The sequence below is a fragment of the Hemitrygon akajei genome, chromosome 18 (genome assembly GCF_048418815.1).
Source record: "Hemitrygon akajei chromosome 18, sHemAka1.3, whole genome shotgun sequence".
Classification (NCBI taxonomy): domain Eukaryota; kingdom Metazoa; phylum Chordata; class Chondrichthyes; order Myliobatiformes; family Dasyatidae; genus Hemitrygon; species Hemitrygon akajei.
Window position 1 is genome coordinate 47,367,695 of NC_133141.1, and position 19,385 is coordinate 47,387,079.

Genomic DNA, 19,385 nt, shown 5'->3' on the forward strand with positions numbered 1-19,385 from the left:
TTGTTCTAACTGCAAGAATCTGCTCCCAATTTACTTTCATCAGATCCTCTCTTGCACTTTTGAAATCACCCATTCCCCAACTTTGGACCTCAGCTGAAGGCCCAAAGTTATTCTGTTCCATGACTACTTTGAAACCTACAGTAGTATAGTCACTGTTCTTAAAATGACCCGCCACTGACACTTCCATCATCTGCATTTCATTTCCTGAGATAAGATGGAGTACAGCCTTATCTCTAGTAGAACTCACAACATATTATCTTAAAAAAACTCTCTTGAGACATACTCTACAAATTCTGCCTGATCTATTTATTATTTAGCAATACAGTGCAGAGTAGGCCCATCTGGCCCCTTGAGCCACGGCGCCCAAGCAAACCCTAACCAACCCGATTAACCCTAACCTAATCACAGGACAATTTACACTGATCAATTAACCTATCCGGTATGTGTTTGGATTGTGGGAGGAAACCGGAGGACCCGGAAAAAAGCCCCACACATTACATGGGGAGGACACAGAGGACTTCTTACAGAATGGTACCGGAATTGAACTCCGAACTCTGGAATGCACCGAGCTGTAATAGCGCTGCACTCACCACTACACTACCATGCCACCCTTGCACTAAGGATTGTCTGTCAACATGCAGATTGGAATCTACTTGTTTAATCCAGACAGGTGTGACATGTTGCACTTTGTGTAATCAAATAAAAGGAGGAAGTATGCATTTAATGGTAGCCTCCTTAATAGCACTGAGGTATAGAGGGATCTTGGGTCCAGGTCTATAGCTCACTGAGAGAGGCTGTGTAAGTAGATAATGTGGCAAACGTACCTTCTTTACCATCTTATCCACTGCAGCTACACTCGGGCCATACTTGGGCTATTACGTGCAGCTCTAGAGGATGTGGAGACTGTGGAAAGGGTGGAGAAGTGTTTTACCAAGATGCTGCCTGGATTAGAAGGTATATGAAAGGTTGGATAAACTTGGTTGTTCTACATGGAGAGGGCCAGAAGCTGTGGAGAGATCTGACAGAGGTTTGTAAAATTATGAGAGTCATGTGTAATGTAGACAGTCAAACACTAGAAGTACAAGGTTATTGGGGGGAAATTTAAAAGAGACACGAAAGGAAAGTTATTTTACATGGAGTGGTAGGTGCCCTAGAATAGATTACTAGGGGTAGTAGAATCAGGCAACTTGGTGGAGCTAACGGGGCTTTTAGATAGACACATGAATGTGAAGGGAATGGAGGTATATGGATAACACACCATAAAATAATCCATAAGATTAGGATGCAAAGAGGTGGGGTGATGGATTAGCATGGATAGAGGATTGGTTAACTAATAGAAAGCAGAGAGTTGGGATACATGGGTGTTACTCTGGTTGGTTATCAGTGGTGAGTGGTGTGCCATAGGGGTCAGTGCAAGGTCCACAACTGTTCACGATATACATTAACGATCTGGAAGAGGGGACCGAGTGTAATGTATCTAAGTTTGCCGATGATACTAAATTGAGTGGAAAAACAAATTGTGCAGAAAATACAGAGAACCTGCAGAGAGATAGAGATAGGTTAAGTGAGCGGGCAAGGGTCTGGCAGGTGGAATACAATGTTGGTAAATGTGAGGTCATCCATTTTGGAAGGAAAAATGGAAGTGCAGATTATTATTTAAATGGTAAAAAATTGCAGCATGTTGCTGTGCAGAGGGACTTGGGAGTGTTTGTGTTTGAATCACAAAAGGTTAGTTTGCAGGTGCAGGAGGCTATCAAAAAGGCAAATGGGATGTTGGCCTTCATTGCTAGAGGGATTGAATTCAAGAGCAGGGAGGTCATGCTGCAACTGTACAGGGTACTGGTGAGGCTGCATCTGGAGTACTGCATGCAGTTCTGGTCTCCTTACTTGAGGAAGGATGTACTGGCTTTGGAGTTGGTGCAGAAGAGGTTCACCTGGCTGATTCCAGAGATGAGGGAGTTAGACTATGAGGAGAGATTGAGTCGCCTGGGTCCATATTTGCTGGAATTCAGAAGGATGAGAGGAAATCTTACTGAAACATATAACATTATGAAAGGGATAGATAAGATAGAGGCAGGAAAGTTGTTTCCACTGGTAGGTAAGACTAGAACTAGGGGACATAGCCTCAAGATTTAGGGGAGTAGATTTAGGGTGGAGATGAGGAGGAACTGCTTTTCCCAGAGAGTGGTGAATCTGTGGGAATTCTCTGCCCAACGAAGCAGTGGAGGCAACCTCAGTAAATATATTTAAGACAAAGTTGAATAGATTTTTGCATAGTAGGAGAATTAAAGGTTATGAGGAAAAGAGGCAGGTAGGTGGAGATGAGTCCATGGCCAGGTCGAATGGTGGAGCAGGCTCGACAGGCCCGATGGCCTACTCCTGCTCCTATTTCTTATGTTTCACACAGGAGGAGGCAATTTAGTTTAAACTGGCATCAAGATTGGCACAATATTGTGGGCTGAATGGTCTGTCCAGTACAGTACTGTTTATATGTAATGTTCTATTTATCATTGGGAAAGTGTAGAACCTATCCAGCTTGGTGCATCTGAAGGGTTAAGCTCCTAAAACTAATCTATGGAAATATGAAATGTGTACCTCAACTCTGAGCAAGCGTTAGGTCATTTATTCTTGTAACTCTACATCTGACCTGGATGTTTTGTTTGATAATGTTCTTGTAAGCACATTTAGATGTTTTGCTATGCTGGGGGTGCTATAAATGCAAGTGGTTGTTGTAATCATATAAGAAAAACCTTTTGTGAATTGTTGTACCTTTGAATAAATGACTTGGGCTGACACAGTAGTGTAGTGGCTAGCGTAATGTCTTACAGTGGTAGCAACCAGGGTTCAATTCCCGCTGCTGTCGGTAAGGAACTTGTACGTCCTCCTCGTGTTTTTCTGGGTCCTCCAGTTTCCTCCCACATACCAAAGATGTGCCATTAGTAAATTGAGGGCATGCTATCTTGGTGCTGGAAACATGATGACATATGTGGCCTGCCTCCAGCATCTCCTCAGACTGTGTTGAAATTATGTATTTCATTGTACGTTTCAATGTTTGGAAGTACATCTTTATTTTTATCTGTATCTTATCACTTGGCAGCTTTCAGAAACTTCACTGTGCAAAGTGAAAGGCAGTCACTGAATTTTAGATTTTGAATACTCACGCACTTAAATAAAACAGAGCCTTGAGGTAAGACCATCCTTTGCATCTAATATAAATTAGCCTTAAAGGAACACAAACAAAGTTCTGTGATGCATTACACACTGTTCCAAAATCATTTACATTGCTTACAGAGAAACCTGACAACTTAAGACTTCACAACAGAGTAGTAAGGACTGAATTACTTCAAATCTTTGATGAGGCCAAATTGCCTATAAACCATTGTATATTATCACATCCAATCATTTTTTTTCAAGCCAGTGCAGATATTAATTGCAAACTACAGCACAAAATTACCACAGGACCTTAATGAACTTACAGCCAGGGGGCTCCTGAATGCTACCAGCAAATCACTATATCATGGAATTAATGCAACTCCCTGGACATCAGTCGCAGAGCAGCAAGCTATAACTTTCAGACTGAAATATAAGTGCCTGCAGCAAAGACTCACTGTCATAATTAAAGGAGGATTGCACTTCTCAATGTATCTGCTCAGGGGCTGCCTTCCTGAATTCTGGCTTGTGGTGCTGGCAATAAAGTGCCCATTTTGACTGGTTAGAATACTAGAATCACAGCGAAAGATTGGTTGCCTGTAGGTTTTGTTTAAGCTGTGGGTGAACAGTTTAATGGGGCATCATGAAGGATTTTTATGATATAATCAATATTAATATATTCAGTTAGTGGTATATTTATTTCATCCCATGTAATTTTATAAAAAACTTAATTGTATCAAGAATAGAAGAATGGAGGATTCTAGATGAATTACAGTTTGACAGTTCTAAAAAGAAAGACATTTATTTCATTGTCCACTGACCTTCATCACTGCCCCTAATTTCACACACCTTGCGCACAACGTATTTTGTTCAGAAGCAATGCCATTAAACTCAATATTAGATTATACAATTGTTTAATCAGATATGCATAAGGGATCCTACTTACAGCCAGTTAAAACCCCACTGTTGTAACACAGCAATAGAGATTTTTTTTGTATTACGTGGAAAGAGATCACACAGAGCAGAGTTCATTCAGTTTTCATAACTGTTAAATGATTAATGGTTAAATTCAGCAAGGATAGGCAGCAATACCTCCACCATGATTACCCTCAACACTGATGCTCCACAAGGCTATGTCGTCAACCCCCTACTTTGCTCCCTGTCTACTCATGACTGTGTGGCCAGATTCTGCTTAAATCCATCCACAGGTTTTCAGATGTCACCACCATAATGAGCTGAATCACAAGTAATGATGAGTGAGAGTATAGGAAGGAGATAAAGAGTCAAGTGGCATGGTGTCATGGCAGCAATTTTTCTCTCAATGGAGCTGGTCATTGACTACAGAAAGGGAAGTGTTCCACATGCTCCTATTTACATCAACTGTGCTGAAGACAAGAGGGTTGAGAGCTTCAAGTTGCTAGGAGTGAACATCACCAATAGCCCATCCTGATCTAATCATGTAGATGCCATGGCTAAGAAAGCACAACAATGATGATACTACTAATATACCATTTTAAATTTGAATTTGCTCCCAGGGGAAGATATCCATGCTCCAGTCATTGAACAGGATGCTAACATTTAAAATAAAAGTTAATTTATCTCCACTATCACTGCCAACTGGAAAGACTTGCATTGTAAAATTAGAACATGATGCAAGTATCATTACATAAGCACTGCTGATGAAAGCGTTACTGACACTGTTCTTCAGAAAGCAGTATCAGGAGAGATAGAGAATACTTTGTGAAAGCAACAGCTTTTAACAGAATCAGAATCAGGTTTATTATCACTGGCATGTGACGTGAAATTTGTTAACTTAGCAGCAGCAGTTCAGTGCAATACTATACATAATCTAGCAGAGAGAAACAAAAATAAGCAAGTAAATCAATTACATATATTGAAAAAAGGGAAGTAGTGTCCAAAGATTCAATGCCAATTTAGGAATCGGATGGCAGACGGAAAGAAGTTGTTCCTGAATCGCCTTTAGGCTTCTGTATCTCCTACCTGATGGTAACAGTGAGAAAAGGGCATGCACTGGGTGCTGAAGGTCCTTAATAATGGACACTGCCTTTCTGAGACACCGTTCCCAAAAGATGTCCTGGGTACTTTGTAGGCTAGTACCCAAGATGGAGCGGACTAGATTTACAACCTTCTGCAGCAGCTTCTTTCGGTCCTGTGCAGTAGCCCCTCCATACCAGACAGTGATGCAGCCTGTCAGAATGTTCTCCACTGTACATCTATAGAAGTTTTTGAGTATATTTGTTGACATGCCAAATCTCTTCAAACTCATCATAAAGTATAGCCGCTGTCTTGCCTTCTTTATAACTACATTGATATGTTGGGACCAGGTTAGAACCTCAGAGATCTTGACACCCAGGAACTCGAAGCTGCTCACTCTCTCAACTTCTGATCCCTCTATGAAGATTGGTATGTGTTCCTTCGTCTTACCCTTCCTGAAGTCCACAATCAGCTCTTCCGTCTTACTGACGTTGAGTGCCAGGTTGTTGCTGCGGCACCATTCCACTAGTTGGTATATCTCACTCCTGTACGCCCTCTCGTCACCACCTGAGATTCTACCAACAATGACTGTATCATCAGCAAATTTGTAGATGGTATTTGAGCTATGCCTAGCTACAGAGTCATGTGTATACAGACAGTGGAGCAGTGGGCTAAGCACACACCCCTGAGGTGCATCAGCGCTGATCGTCAGGAGGAGAATGTATTATCACCAATCCGCACAGACTGTGGTCTTCCAGTTAGGAAGCTGAGGATCCAATTGCAGAGGGAGGTACAGAGGCCCAGTTTCTGCAACTTCTCAATCAGGATTGTGGGAATGATGGTATTAAATGCTGAGCTATAGTCGATGAACAGCATCCTGACATAGGTGTTTGTGTTGTCCAGGTGGTCTAAAGCCATGTGGAGAGCCATTGAGATTGAATCTGCCATTGACCTGTTGTGGCGATAGGCAAATTGCAGTGGGTCCAGGTCCTTGCTGAGGCAGGAGTTCAGTCTAGTCATGACCAACCTCTCAAAGCATTTCATCACTGTAGATGTGAGTGCTACCGGGCAATAATCATTAAGGCAGCTCACATTATTCTTCTTAGGTACTGGTATAATTGTTGCCTTTTTTGAAGCAAGTGGGAACTTCTGCCCATAGCAGTGAGAGGTTGAAAACGTCCTTTAATATTCCCGCTAGTTGGTTGGCACAGGTTTTCAGAACCTTGCCAGGTACTCCATTGGGACCTTCTGCCTTGCGAGGGTTCACTCTCGTTAAAGACAGCCTAACATCAGCCTCTGAGACAGAGATCACAGGGTCATCAGGTGCAGCAGGGATCTTCACAGCCGTAGTTGTATTTTCCCTTTCAAAGCGTGCATAGAAGGCATTGAGTTCATCTGGTAGTGAAGCATCGCTGCCATTCATGCTATAGGGGGGGTTTCGCTTTGTAGGAAGTAATGTCTTGCAGACCCTGCCAGAGTTGCCGTGCATCCAATGTCACCTCCAACCTCATTTGAAATCATCTCTTCACTCTTGAAATAGCCCTCTGCAAATCATACCTGGTTTTCTGGTACAGGCCTGGGTTGCCAGACTTGAATGCCACAGATCTAGCCTTCAGCAGATGAAATACCTGTCAAGAGGGGCCGGATGGACCCAAACGCAGAACGCAGGCACTTAAGTACTAGGGGGAGGACAGGATGGGGATGCCATGGCACTTAAGGGTAGCTGGGGTTCAGGCAGATAGAGTTCAGGCAGGCGGAACAAAGCGGCTCCCGAAGTCCAGGCAGGCGGAGCGGAGCGGCTCCCGAAGTTCAGGTTCAGGTAGACAGGTCCTCGGGCTCAGGCAGGCAGGTCCTCAAGGTTCAGGCAGGCAGGTCCTCGGGCTCAGGCAGGCAGACAGACAGACAAGTCTAGGTGGCAATAGGCTAACGGAGAGCCCTCCCTGGACGGGCCGCATGTATCCCGGGTAGGGGCGCCTCCCAGGTGGCATCACCGGAGGCCTGGGCACGACGCGGACCCCTAGGCGGGTGCGGACACTATCCCAGAGTTCGGGCAGAAGAGAAGGAGGGGGCAGAACCCCCACCGGGCCACGGCCCATCGGCCGGATCCGCCCGACGGAGGCAAGGGATAGGAACGGGCAGAACCCCCGCCAGGCCACGGCCCATCAGCCGGAGCCGCCCGACGGAGGCAAGGGATATGAACAGGCAGAACCCCTGCCGGGCCGCGGCCCATCGGCCAAACGCACCTGACAGAGGCAAGGGATAGGAATGGGCAGAACCCCCGCCAGGCCACGGCCCATCGGCCGGATCCGCCCGACGGAGGCAAGGGATAGGAACGGGCAGAACCACTGCCGGGCCATGGCAGGTCGGCTAAACGTGCCCGACGGAGGCAAGGGATAGGAACGGGCAGAACCCCCGCCAGGCCACGGCCCATCAGCCGGAGCCGCCCGACGGAGGCAAGGGATATGAACAGGCAGAACCCCCGCCGGGCCGTGGCAGTTCGGCCAAACGCTCCTGACAGAGGCAAGGGATAGGAACGGGCAGAACCCCCGCCAGGCCACGGCCCATCGGCCGGATCCGCCCGACGGAGGCAAGGGATAGGAACGGGCAGAACCACTGCCGGGCCATGGCAGGTCGGCTAAACGTGCCCGACGGAGGCAAGGGATAGGAACGGGCAGAACCCCCGCCAGGCCACGGCCCATCAGCCGGAGCCGCCCGACGGAGGCAAGGGATATGAACAGGCAGAACCCCCGCCGGGCCGTGGCAGTTCGGCCAAACGCTCCTGACAGAGGCAAGGGATAGGAACGGGCAGAACCCCCGCCAGGCCACGGCCCATCGGCCGGATCCGCCCGACGGAGGCAAGGGATAGGAACGGGCAGAACCACTGCCGGGCCATGGCAGGTCGGCTAAACGTGCCCGACGGAGGCAAGGGATAGGAACAGGCAGAACCCCCGCCGGGCCGAGGCAGGTCGGCCAGACGTGCCCGACAGGGGCAAGGGGTAGGAACGGGCATAGGTCCAGGTCGACCAACACAACAGCCATGACAACGGGAAATTCGGAAACGGCCGGCAGACAGTGCGACCGCGCGAAAAACAAAACCGAGCGGAGAAGCGGGACCAGCACATGGGAAGAAAGGTAGGAGAGCGGACCAAACTGGCAGAACTGGTAAGGGCAGAGAAGCATGATGAAGAATAGGTCTGAGCCCGGGCAGGATAATAGAATGCAGAGAAGAGTTCGGAGCCGGCGGAGAAACAGAACAAAACGACCAACAGTCTGGTCCCAGTCCCAAGGCCCCTTATAAACACCTGCAGCTCAATGAGTTACAGGTGTGTCTCATTGAACCAGGAGGGTCCTAACTAGATCATGGGTGACGGGAGGGACAACTGCAGGACCTGGAGTCTGCAGCCCCCAGACCGGATCAAAACCCGGAACGCGGTTCAGGATCGGACCCTGACAATACCTCCTGGTTCATCCACGGCTTTTGGTTTGGGAATGTACAGTAAGTCTTTATGGGCACACACTCATCCACACAGGTTTTAATGAAGTCGGCAACAACTGCAGCGTACTTATCCAGGTTTGAAGATGAATCCCCGAACAGAGTGGCCTAGTAGAGAAGAAACAAGTGGAGAGGTGAAGAGTTGTTGGGAAATGAGGTGAGTAGCAAGTTGCTGAAGTTGAGTGTGAGAGAGGAGGAAGGTAGAGTGTAGTGTGCAAGAGGATGAAGGTAGAGAGTGCAAAGCTGCAGAGGTTTCAGAGAAATAAAAGGCCAAGGCCATGGAGGGATTTGAAAACAAGGTTAAGAATTTTAAAATACAAGCCTGTGTACATCAAGAAATTGCACAGCTGACTGGTGCCACTTATTACATTGAGTGTAGGATTCATAAACCACACACTTCTTTCTGAGAATGCTGGAACAGTGTGTTCTTAGGACTCCAACTGAAGATCATTTACCCTGAATATTAACTACTTCGCTCTTTACAAATACTGAATATATCCAACCCCTGGGTGCAGAATGCCAGTGATAATAGCTGACCATGTCATTCCCCAAGAAGTGTAGGCTGGCAGAGGCAACTGCTGCCAATTTTAGCTGGCAAGCTGGATTCAGCATGCTGCAGCCCCTTGGTAGAGGTTCAGAATTCATTTGAGTAATGCTGAAATTAAGGCCCGTTTACTTGATCTACTTGTTATGTCCATTAGCTCTCAGAGAAGTTCAGCAGTAAATCAATTTAGTGCCCTGTCTCGAATGAACTCTCGCCACCAAAAAAAGATGAACTGGCTATTTATCTCTTTGTTTCTTGTGGAACTTTGCTGACTGCGATGATCAGCTTGAGTAGCTGACAAAGTACTACTAAATAGCTCAATTTATGTGATGTGCTGAGGAAGATTCCTGGGAGACACAATGAAGTACTTTATAAATATGTGGTCTCATGGTATACTGGACAATGAGATTTCACAGGATTCTCATGTAGGATGCCTTGTACATACACGTTTTGGGTTTAGAAATTGCTGCCTAGCAAGTAGCTGCAATTGTGTACTGATAACCTCATGCAAATGAAGGGAGCATTTTGATATCTTGCTGAAAAAAATAGTAAGGTATAAGCATTAAGCAGGACTGAAACGGTCTGTGAACTCATCATTTAATTAGGTTCAGAAGAGAGACGTAAAGAGGAAAAGAGAAAAGTAATATTAAGAAAGGTATATCAAATGTTGAAAAGGCATTTTAAAAAATAAGTTTCTCAAGACAATTCCTGACTTAAAGGAATATGAATCAACATTAACTGGTTAATAATATTAACATTAATAACTTTAATTGATAGTTGTTTATTTTCCGTGTAAGAATAGTTGAAAGGCAATATAAAGAGTTGAGGACCAGATGCAAAGATTCAAAGTAAATTTATTATCAAAGTATGCTTGCAGTGTACAACCCTGAGATTCATCTTCACACAGACAAGAAAACAATATCAAAGAAAAATATCAAACCCCAATGCGCTAAAAAAAGAACAAATTGCGCAAACAACAGAAAAAATTGAGCGAAAAACAGAATATAAAACATCAAACCACAAATGATCAAACCAGGCATATTCAGTTCAGCTCAGTCTAGCTCTGTGTCATTCGTTAATTTCAGGCCACAAAGCCAGTCTGCCTCAAACAAAATCACCCAAAATAGCAACAAAAAAAATAGGAGGGACCAGAAACCAGAAACACATAATAACATGAACTACAGAGTCCAATCCACAAACCGTGTTGATTAAACCTTGCCCAAGACCCAGAACGCCAGCGTCATCCTCCTACAGCATCGAGTGAGAGGAGAGAGAGACTATTCGAATGCAGGGACCTTCCTCTGGGAGCAGTGGATGAGAGTTAGAGAGAGAAACAGTCATGTGTAGATACCGTCCTCTGGCAGCAGGGAGTGAGAAGCTGGCAGACAGTGCTGCATACCTGCTTGCCTCGATGATCTCAATCTTCTTCAATGTTTTAATCAGCGAGATTGGCAAGAAATGGAGTCAATCATGGGCACGTGCTCCATCTCCAGGATTCTTGGCCTCCAGGCCACACACTTTGGCTCGAAACCTCAAGGAATCCTCCTCGGAGACACCAAAATTCCAGATCGCTCAACTAGCCTGAAATCACAGCACTAAAATGTAGATCACAGGCTCCAACAGTAGCATAACTACACTTGAAAGAAAAAAAAAGTGAAAGAAGTAGTTTTGTGAACTGTCTGAAGGATGTCACCCATGGTTATGTTGTTCGCTGGTGCCATCCTCCCCAGAAAGTGTTACCGGGGACACAGTTTGTAAATGAGGGATGACCCACTTAAAACAGAGATGAGGGAACAATTCACTCAAAGGGTGGTAAACTTTCAAAATTCTCTACCCTAGATGGGTGTTGAAGGTCAGCTTATTCAAAACAGAGAAGGATAGATTTCTGGGTAGAAAGGGAATCAAGGGATGTGGTGACAGTGCTGGAAAATGGAGCTGGGCTGGAAGGTTAGGCATGATCCTGTTGAATGGTGGAGTAACCGTGAAAGCCATACAGACTACTCCTGCTTTTATTTCTTATGTTCCAACAATGATCACATCATTTCAAAAATAATTCTGGAACTGGTTTCAAGAATTACATTCTTGTGACACATTTAATGTCATCTAATAGGTGAATGTAATAACACTGAAAATCACAGTCATGTTAAGCACAAGTTTTTTTTTTGCCAAAGCCAATTAGACTCTAGCTTGTGGCAATTCATGAAACAGATTAGTCTTTCTTTGTTTACCTTGCTGACCATTTTGCAAATTTATCATGGTGGCATCATTCAGACATCATTATTTTTCTTGAATAATCTCTTTTCTTGTGCTATTGGAGGCACCCACCTTTCTATTATTGAGAGGTCCAGCTGATGAAAAGAAACAAAATGTCTTCTTGGTGATTCGTCGACTTGACTGAGGCTTCGCATTTGCCGATCACAAAGCTAATTTTGGGCTGCAAGGGCCAATTTTCTTATTGACATGACCTCCTTTAGCAATTTGAATTTGAGAGAAATGTAAAATGAACTGTCTGGCGATAACGTTAAAAAGGTTTAGAACATGATGAAGGAATTAACCAACAATTTGAAGGAGTCAAAGGAATACTGGAAAAAATGTTGCATATCAAAGAAAATCAGCATAGAAACTAAGAGAATAAGAAACAGTAATATAAGTGCAACCTATCTTATAGCTTTTAATCATTATTTTTTTTTAAAGATTATCTTTATTTGTCACATGTACGTTGAAACATACAGTGAAATGTGTTGTTTACAAAAAATCAAATCAGTGAGCATTTTGCCGGACAGCCCATACTTCCAGTGCCAACATAGCATGCCCACAACTTACTAACTCTGACCTAACCACAAATCTTTGGAATGTGGGAGCAAACCAGAGCACCTGGAGTAAACCCATGTGGTCATGGGGAGAACGTACAAACTCCATATAAGTGGTTGCACCTGTAATCCAGGGAAGTTAACCCAATTCTTCACATGAAGGTGCAGCAGCTAGTAGTACAGCTTGTAAAGCTGGTGTTGCGCAGCTCCAGTGACCCAGATTCAATGTTGATCTCAAGAGTTACCTGTATGGAATTGCATTTCCTTCCTGTTTCCACTGGGTATCCCTAAAATGCTGGAAGGTTAATTCGCTGCTGTAAATTGGCCCTAATGTGTAGGTGGGTGGTAGAACCTGGGAGAAGTTGCTGGGAATGTGCAGGTGGAAGATTGGGATCCTTACAGAAATGAAAGTCAAAGTAAATTTATTATTTAAGTACATACATATATGTCACCATATGTCACCTTGAGATTCATTTTCTTGCAGGCATTTACAGGAAAATAAAGAAGAACAATACAATTTATGAAAAAACTATACATAAACCAAGACTGACAAACAACAACATTTTGAAAATTAAAAATAATACTGAGAACATGAGTTGTAGAGACATTGAAGGCGAGTCTGTAGGTTGTGGAATCAGTTCAGAATGAAGTTATCCACGGTAGTTCAGGAGTCTGATGGTTATAGGGTAATAACTGTTCCTGAACCTGGTAGTTTCAAGGAATCTTCAATGTGGAGAGAGCCAACTGATGGATTTCAGATGATTATTCATGAGTGTAACCATTAATAGCTGAATACTCTGCCACTGATATTGGAGTTAGTAAGGGTGCTAGAGTAACTCACAGAAGCGTTTAAAGGATGCTGGACAAAGCTCTCAACGCGATGTAACCTGAGGTTTGTATGCTTGCCATTTGTTTGGGAGAGAACTTGACCACAGATGGCAGAGGAAGGGTCGGTGGCAAACCCCAAGGTTTCAATGCATGAGAAGTGTGGCAGGAATGCACATGGCCAATGTTTCAAAGGTGAATGTAAGCAATGGAGGATTATAAAAATTAGCTGTGGATTTTAAAATTAAGGTCATAGTTTACTTTTTACAAGCTTGTGTTCAACCAGATTAAATAAAAAATCCATGGAGTGGAACTACAAATGAAAGAAATGAGTTTCAGTCAACATCCAAACAAAATAGATTCAGTCTTTCTAAATTTTCTGAAACAGTGTCAGGCCCTTCTAGCAGTCTGATGGCACAATCATTGTCAAGGAGTTGTGAGGTGTAGTTGAGAAGAAAGGGATATTAGTACAAGGCAATGTGTCAATATGGACATGGAATAGACCTTTCTGGCCCAGCAACCCACAATTTAACCCTAGCCTAATCATGGGACAATTTACAATGACCTACTAACTTTTGGACTGTGGGAGGAAACTGGAGCACCCAGAGGAAACCCATGCATTCCACAAGGAGGGCATACAAACTCCTTACAGAGTACGCCAGGATTGAACTCCAAACTGAGATGGCCTGAGCTATAATAGTGTCGCGCTAACGGCTACGCCTCCATGGTGCACCTTGGTCTTGTGCTAAAGGGAATAAAGGTTATTGCATGAGAAATCTCATCTTAAATAGGTCAACTAGGAAAGAATGATGCTACTGAGATGAACACTAAGGAATGAGACAGAGAAAATACACTGTTGTATATATAGATAAGTGAAGGAGAATGAAAATGGATAACATGCCATAATTCCATTCTCTGAAGATGCTCGTGTCTTTGTCAGGGTATTTTCAGTTTGATGAGCATTACGGACACCAGTCTTCAAGAATTCAGGCAGGAAGGGTAGTAAAGAGTGGCAATAGAGTCAGAAACTGATTCACGGATCTGAGAGAGGAAGTTGTGTAAGAAATAGAACTGTTGTCTAATACAGCAGAGACAAACTAGAAATAACACACTGCATTCATTGCTCAGTGACAACAGGAAAACATGGAGAGGAATAGGTCCAAAACAGAAGAGATTCTGCAGATGCTGGAAATCCAGAGCAACATACACAAAATGTTGGAGGTCAGGCAGCATCTATGGAAAGGAATAAAGAGTCAATGTTTCAGGCTGAGGCCCTTCATCAAGACACAAGAATAGGCCCTACATGTAAGAAAAAAATTGACAAAGTTTCAGACATGTTTCCTTTTCTACAGATGCTGCCTGAGCGATACTTCCAACTTCTGTTTTAATTTCATACTTCCAACATCTGCAGTTTTTCTTTATTTTCACGAGAAAGAAACTGCCAGGCACATTGCAATTTACTTATTTATTATTATTATTTTCTTCTATATTACGTATTGCATTGAACTGTTGCTGCTAAGTTAACAAATTTCACAACACATGCCAGTGATAATAAACCTGATTCGGATTCTGTCACCCTTTGAAGTGCTTCATAGCTACCAACCCCCATTATTCCTCACGGAGGAGCCAGTGATGGAGGTCCCATCCACCAGATGCCCTGGTTCGCTGCTGCTGGAATACTTGAAAGAGGGCATGGAGGGCTATCCTAGCTACCAACCATGCTTACTGCTGCCAGGCTACCACGGTCTGGGGACCGTGTCTGGCTGTCCACAAGATCTCACCCTGGTTTATTGGTTTCTTCAAAATCATCAGTCGCATCAATCCAGTCACTTACCACCATCTCTCAGGATCACACCTACCTTCTACGTGTCCTGCCTCAAGCCTGTTGTCCATGGATCACTCAACTCATCTGAGCCTGCACTTCCAGAACCTAGGATGGTGGAAGGTGGCCCGGTGTATATGGTTTGCCGGTTGATGGATTCACGTCATCATGGATGGGATGAGCAGTCCCTGGTCAACTGGGATGTGTATGGCCTGGAGGAGAGGTCCTGGGTGCTGTTCAGTTTCATCTTGGATTCATTGCTCATCGAAGAGTTCCATCGGACCCATCTGAATCATCCTGGGCCATTGGGTGCCGGCTGGAGAGGTAGGAGCGGTGGTCCTGACAGGCCTGCACAGGCAGGCATCTCCCAGTCTCCACATAGCTAACAGAAGTCACTGACCTCTCATTTCCAACTCATCATTTGCAGCCTATATAAACCCAGCTCACATCTACAGTCTTTGTTCACTCATCGAACCAGCCAGTCTCAACCAGTTGTTCCTAGCCTTCAGTTACCTTGTTATGTTCAATATCTGTTCTCTCTTGTTTTGCAACTCCTTGTGGCTTGTTGTTTTGTAGTTTATTATTAAAGTTATCGCTCACCGCTAAATCGTCTCCACTGCTCTGTGTTTGGGTCAAGACTCCTCTACATGTCCTGACAGTGTAGGAGGAATGATTCAGAAGTTTGCAGATGGCATGAAAGCTGTTGGTGTTGTTGATAGTGTAGCTGTGGTCTTATGCCACAGAATAATATTGATCATTTGGTAAGATGAGTAGAGCAATGTCAAATGAAAGTAAATCATGAAGCAATGCATTTTGGGAGAACTAATTAGCGTAGGACATGGATCATTGTGCTTAAGGGAGTGTTGAGGAAATGAGGGACCTTGATGTACAATCCAAAAGATCCCTGAAGGTGGCAGCATAAGTAGATAAAGTGGTGAAGAAGGCCTATGGGACACGTTAGCTGGGGCATTGAATAGAAGACTGAGGAAATTACTGTACAACTTTGTATAACCTGAGTTAGGCTACATTTGGAGTACTGCATACACTTATGGTCACCACACTATAGGAAGGATGCGATTATAGTGAAGAAGGCACAGAGGAGTTTCACCACGATGTTGTAGTGAATGGGATGTTTCGGTTATGATAATGACTAGATAGGCTGGGTTTGTTTTCTGTGGGGCAGGGGAGGCTGAGAGAGTACCTCATAGTGAAATACAATATTATGAGGGGCACACTGTAGATCGGGGAGATAATAGTAAACCTTTCGCCCATTGCAAAGGTTTCTAATGCTTGAAGGCATAGGTTTAAGGTAAAGGGACCTAAAGAAGAACTTTTTTACTCAGAGGATTGTTGGAATTTGGAACGCTCCACCTGACTAGGTGGTAGAGATAGACACTCTTGTTTAAGAAGTATCTCAGTGAACACTTGAGTTGCCATGCTATAGAAACAAATTTGTCAGGCAAGATTTTCCCTTAAGGAAACCATGTTGATTTTGACCTATTTTATCATGTGCCTCCAAATACCCTAAAACCTCATCCTTAATAATAGAGTCCAACATCTTGCCAACCATTGAAGTCAGGCTAGCTGGCATATACTTTCCGTCTTAATCCTCCATCTCTTCTTAAGGAGTGGAGTGACATTTGTAATTTTCCAGACCTCTAGAGCCATTCCAGAATCTAGTGATTCTTGAAAAATCACTACAAATGCCTCCCAAATCTCTTCAGCTACCTCTTTCAGAATCTTGAAGTGTAGTCTATCTAGTCCAGGTGACTTATCTACCTTCAGACCTTTCAGCTTCCCAAGCACCTTCTTCTTAGTAATAGCAGCTACACTCACTCCTGCCCCAATCCATTCTCAAATTTCTGGCATACTGCTGGTGTCTTACACAGTGCAGACTGATGCAAGATACTTATTGAGTTCATCTGCAACTTCTTTGTTCCCCATTACGACCTCTCCATTGTCATTTTCCAGCAGTCCGACATCAACTATCATCTTTTGTTTACGCTTCGTATATCTGAAAAACCATTTGGTATGCTCTTTTATATTATTGGCTAGCTTACATTCATATTTCATCTTTTGTCTCCTTATTGCTTTCTTAGTTGCCTTCTGTTGGCTTTTAAGTTTACCAATGCTCTTGCTTCCCACTTTGCCTTCTCTTTTGCTTTCTTTGTGCTGTCTTTACTTCCCTATGAACATGAACAACCCTGAACTCACTTATTTGGCAAGAATTCCACACCCTGCAATGAAGACCTCTTCTCCTGTCTCCAACCCTCCTCCTCTTCTTAAGACACCCCACTCTGGTTATCTGCCTGCTCTGGATCTTTTCAACTTGAAATGCCGATGAGACATCAACCATCTCAACTTCAGCATTCCTCTCTCATTCTCAAACCTTACCCCTTCTGAACGCACTGCTCTCCACTCTCTCTGCACCAGTCCTGACCATATCATCAAAACCACAGACAAATGGGGTACTGTTGTAGTGTGGTGGACTGGCCTCTACCTTGATAAGGACAGGTGGAACTTTCAGACATCTCCTCATATCTACCCATTGAAGAGGACCCCACTTGGGACCTTTAGAAAACTGTTTCCAGCACGATCACTGACCACATTAACTCTGGAGAACTCTCATCGACTGCCACCAATCTCATAATTCCCTTACCCTGCACTTCTCACTTCTATCTCCTAGCCAAGATCCACAAAACTGACTGCCTGGGTAGGCCCATTATCTCTGTCTGCTCCTGCCCCACTGAACCCGTGACCTCATAACTGGACATCATTCTATCCCCCTTGGTTCAATCCTTTCCCACCTACATCCGTGACACTTCTCATGCTATTGATCTCCTAACTTTCAATTCTTTGTCTCTCACCACCCCATTTTTCTCCATGGATGTCAGTCCCTACACACTTCTATCCTCTATCAAGAAGGCCTTAAAACTCCCAGCTTCTTTCTCAATAAAAGAACCAAACAGTTCCCCTCCACCACCATCCTCCTCTGGCAGAACTGATCCTCACCCTCAACAATTTTTCCTTTGGCTCCCCACCATTTTCTCCAGACTCGAGGGGTAGCCATGGGCACCCGCATGGGCCCCAGCTATGCCTGCCTTTTTGTTGGCTACGTGGAACAGTCTATGTTCCAAGCCTTCCCTGATAATGCCCCCAAGTCTGCCTGTGCTACATTGACAACTGGATTGGTGCTGCTTCACCATGAGCTCGTCAACTTCATCAACTTTGTCTCCAACTTCCACCCTGCTCTTAAATTAACTTGGTCCATTTCTAACACCTCTCTCCCCTTTCTCGGTCTCTCTGTCTTCATCTCTGGAGACAAACTGTCAACTGGCATCTTTTATAAACCTACCGATTCCCACAGTTATCTTGATTATACCTCTTCTCACTGTGTCTCCTGTAAAAGTGCTATTCCTTTTTCTCAGTTCCTTTGTCTCCACTGCATCTGTTCCCAGGATGCAACTTTGCTTTCCAGGTCATCAGAGATGTCCTTCTTCCTCAAAGAATGGGGTTTGCCTTCCTTCACCATTGATGCTGACCTTACCCACATCTCCTCCATTTCCCAGATATCGCGCTCACCCATCTTCCAGCTGTCTTAACTGTGATAGAGTTCCCCTTATCCTTACCTACCATCCCATCAGCCTCCACATCATTCTCTGCAACTTCCACCATCTCCAAAGGGATCCTACCACCAAACATATCTTTACCTCCCCCACCTCACTCCGTAGGGAATGCTCACTCTGTCATTCCCTGGACAATTCATCCCTCTGCAATAATCTCCCTCCTGGCATTTACCCCTGCAAGCAGCTAAAGTGCTACAACTACCCATACACCTCCTTCCTCATCTCTATTCAGGACCCCAAACAGTCCTTCCAGCTGAGGCAACACTTCACCTGTGAATCTGCTGGGGTCATCTACTGGGTCTGGTGCTCCTGATGCGGTCTCCTCTACAGTGGTGAGAGCCAACTAAAAATGGGGGGACCACTTCGTTCAATACCTCTACATTCCATCCGCCAAAAGCCGAATGTTCCAGTGGCCAAACGTTTTAATTCCCATTGCCATTTCATTTCCGACATGTCGGTCCATGGCCTCCTCTTGTGCCAGAATGGATCATTCTAACCTAGAAATCAATTTTTCTTCCTTCATCGCCACAAAGTGTGAATCCTGGAACTTTCAACTCCCCAACACTGCAGTAGAATTAAAGTGATTCCTCAGTTTGGTACATGGCCAGAGTACAAGGTGCTCAGTTTGTTTATCTTCCTATATCTGAGAGGTGATTCTTTACTCAAAAGCAGGACTAATTGGATTAACTTTTACTGTACAATAAATAGCAAGATTTTCTCATCTGTCTTCTCCCTAGGACCAAATTATAGTAAAGAGAGCATGGTTGGGAGAAGAGTCTGAAGGGAGAAATGGAGGGAAAACGGGGGAGGCATGTAAGAGTGGGGGAAAGAGAACAGCCAAAAAAATCCAGATGGCTCATTTCTATGGAGGCAGGCTAAAATAATGGTAAACTGTTTGTTCAGGGATGACCTCCCGATGAAATCCACCTCAGGGATAACTATTAAATTTTTCTAAGCCAGAACTGGGAGAATTTGAAATACTCATCCGTATCTCATCTGTTACTGAAGCAAATAGGTCAAAATGTGTCATCTGCAGTTGCTAATCTAAAACTGATTGCCATGGCCTTTCTTTACATTGGTCCTTTATTTCCCACTGCTGCACAACAGGAAATATAACTTC

At 44.3% G+C, this 19,385-nt stretch overlaps 1 protein-coding gene across 1 annotated transcript in view; it reads right to left on the minus strand.

Annotated features, from left to right (window-relative positions):
- Positions 1-19,385, minus strand: part of acbd4 (acyl-CoA binding domain containing 4) — a 245,714-nt gene that overhangs the window by 42,605 nt on the left and 183,724 nt on the right. The window contains exons 17-18 of the mRNA XM_073071607.1: positions 11,508-11,650; positions 10,582-10,763 (exon numbers count right to left, since the gene is read on the minus strand). The gene's annotated coding sequence lies outside the window, so the exon portion shown is untranslated. The remainder of the gene's footprint in view (positions 1-10,581; positions 10,764-11,507; positions 11,651-19,385) is intronic.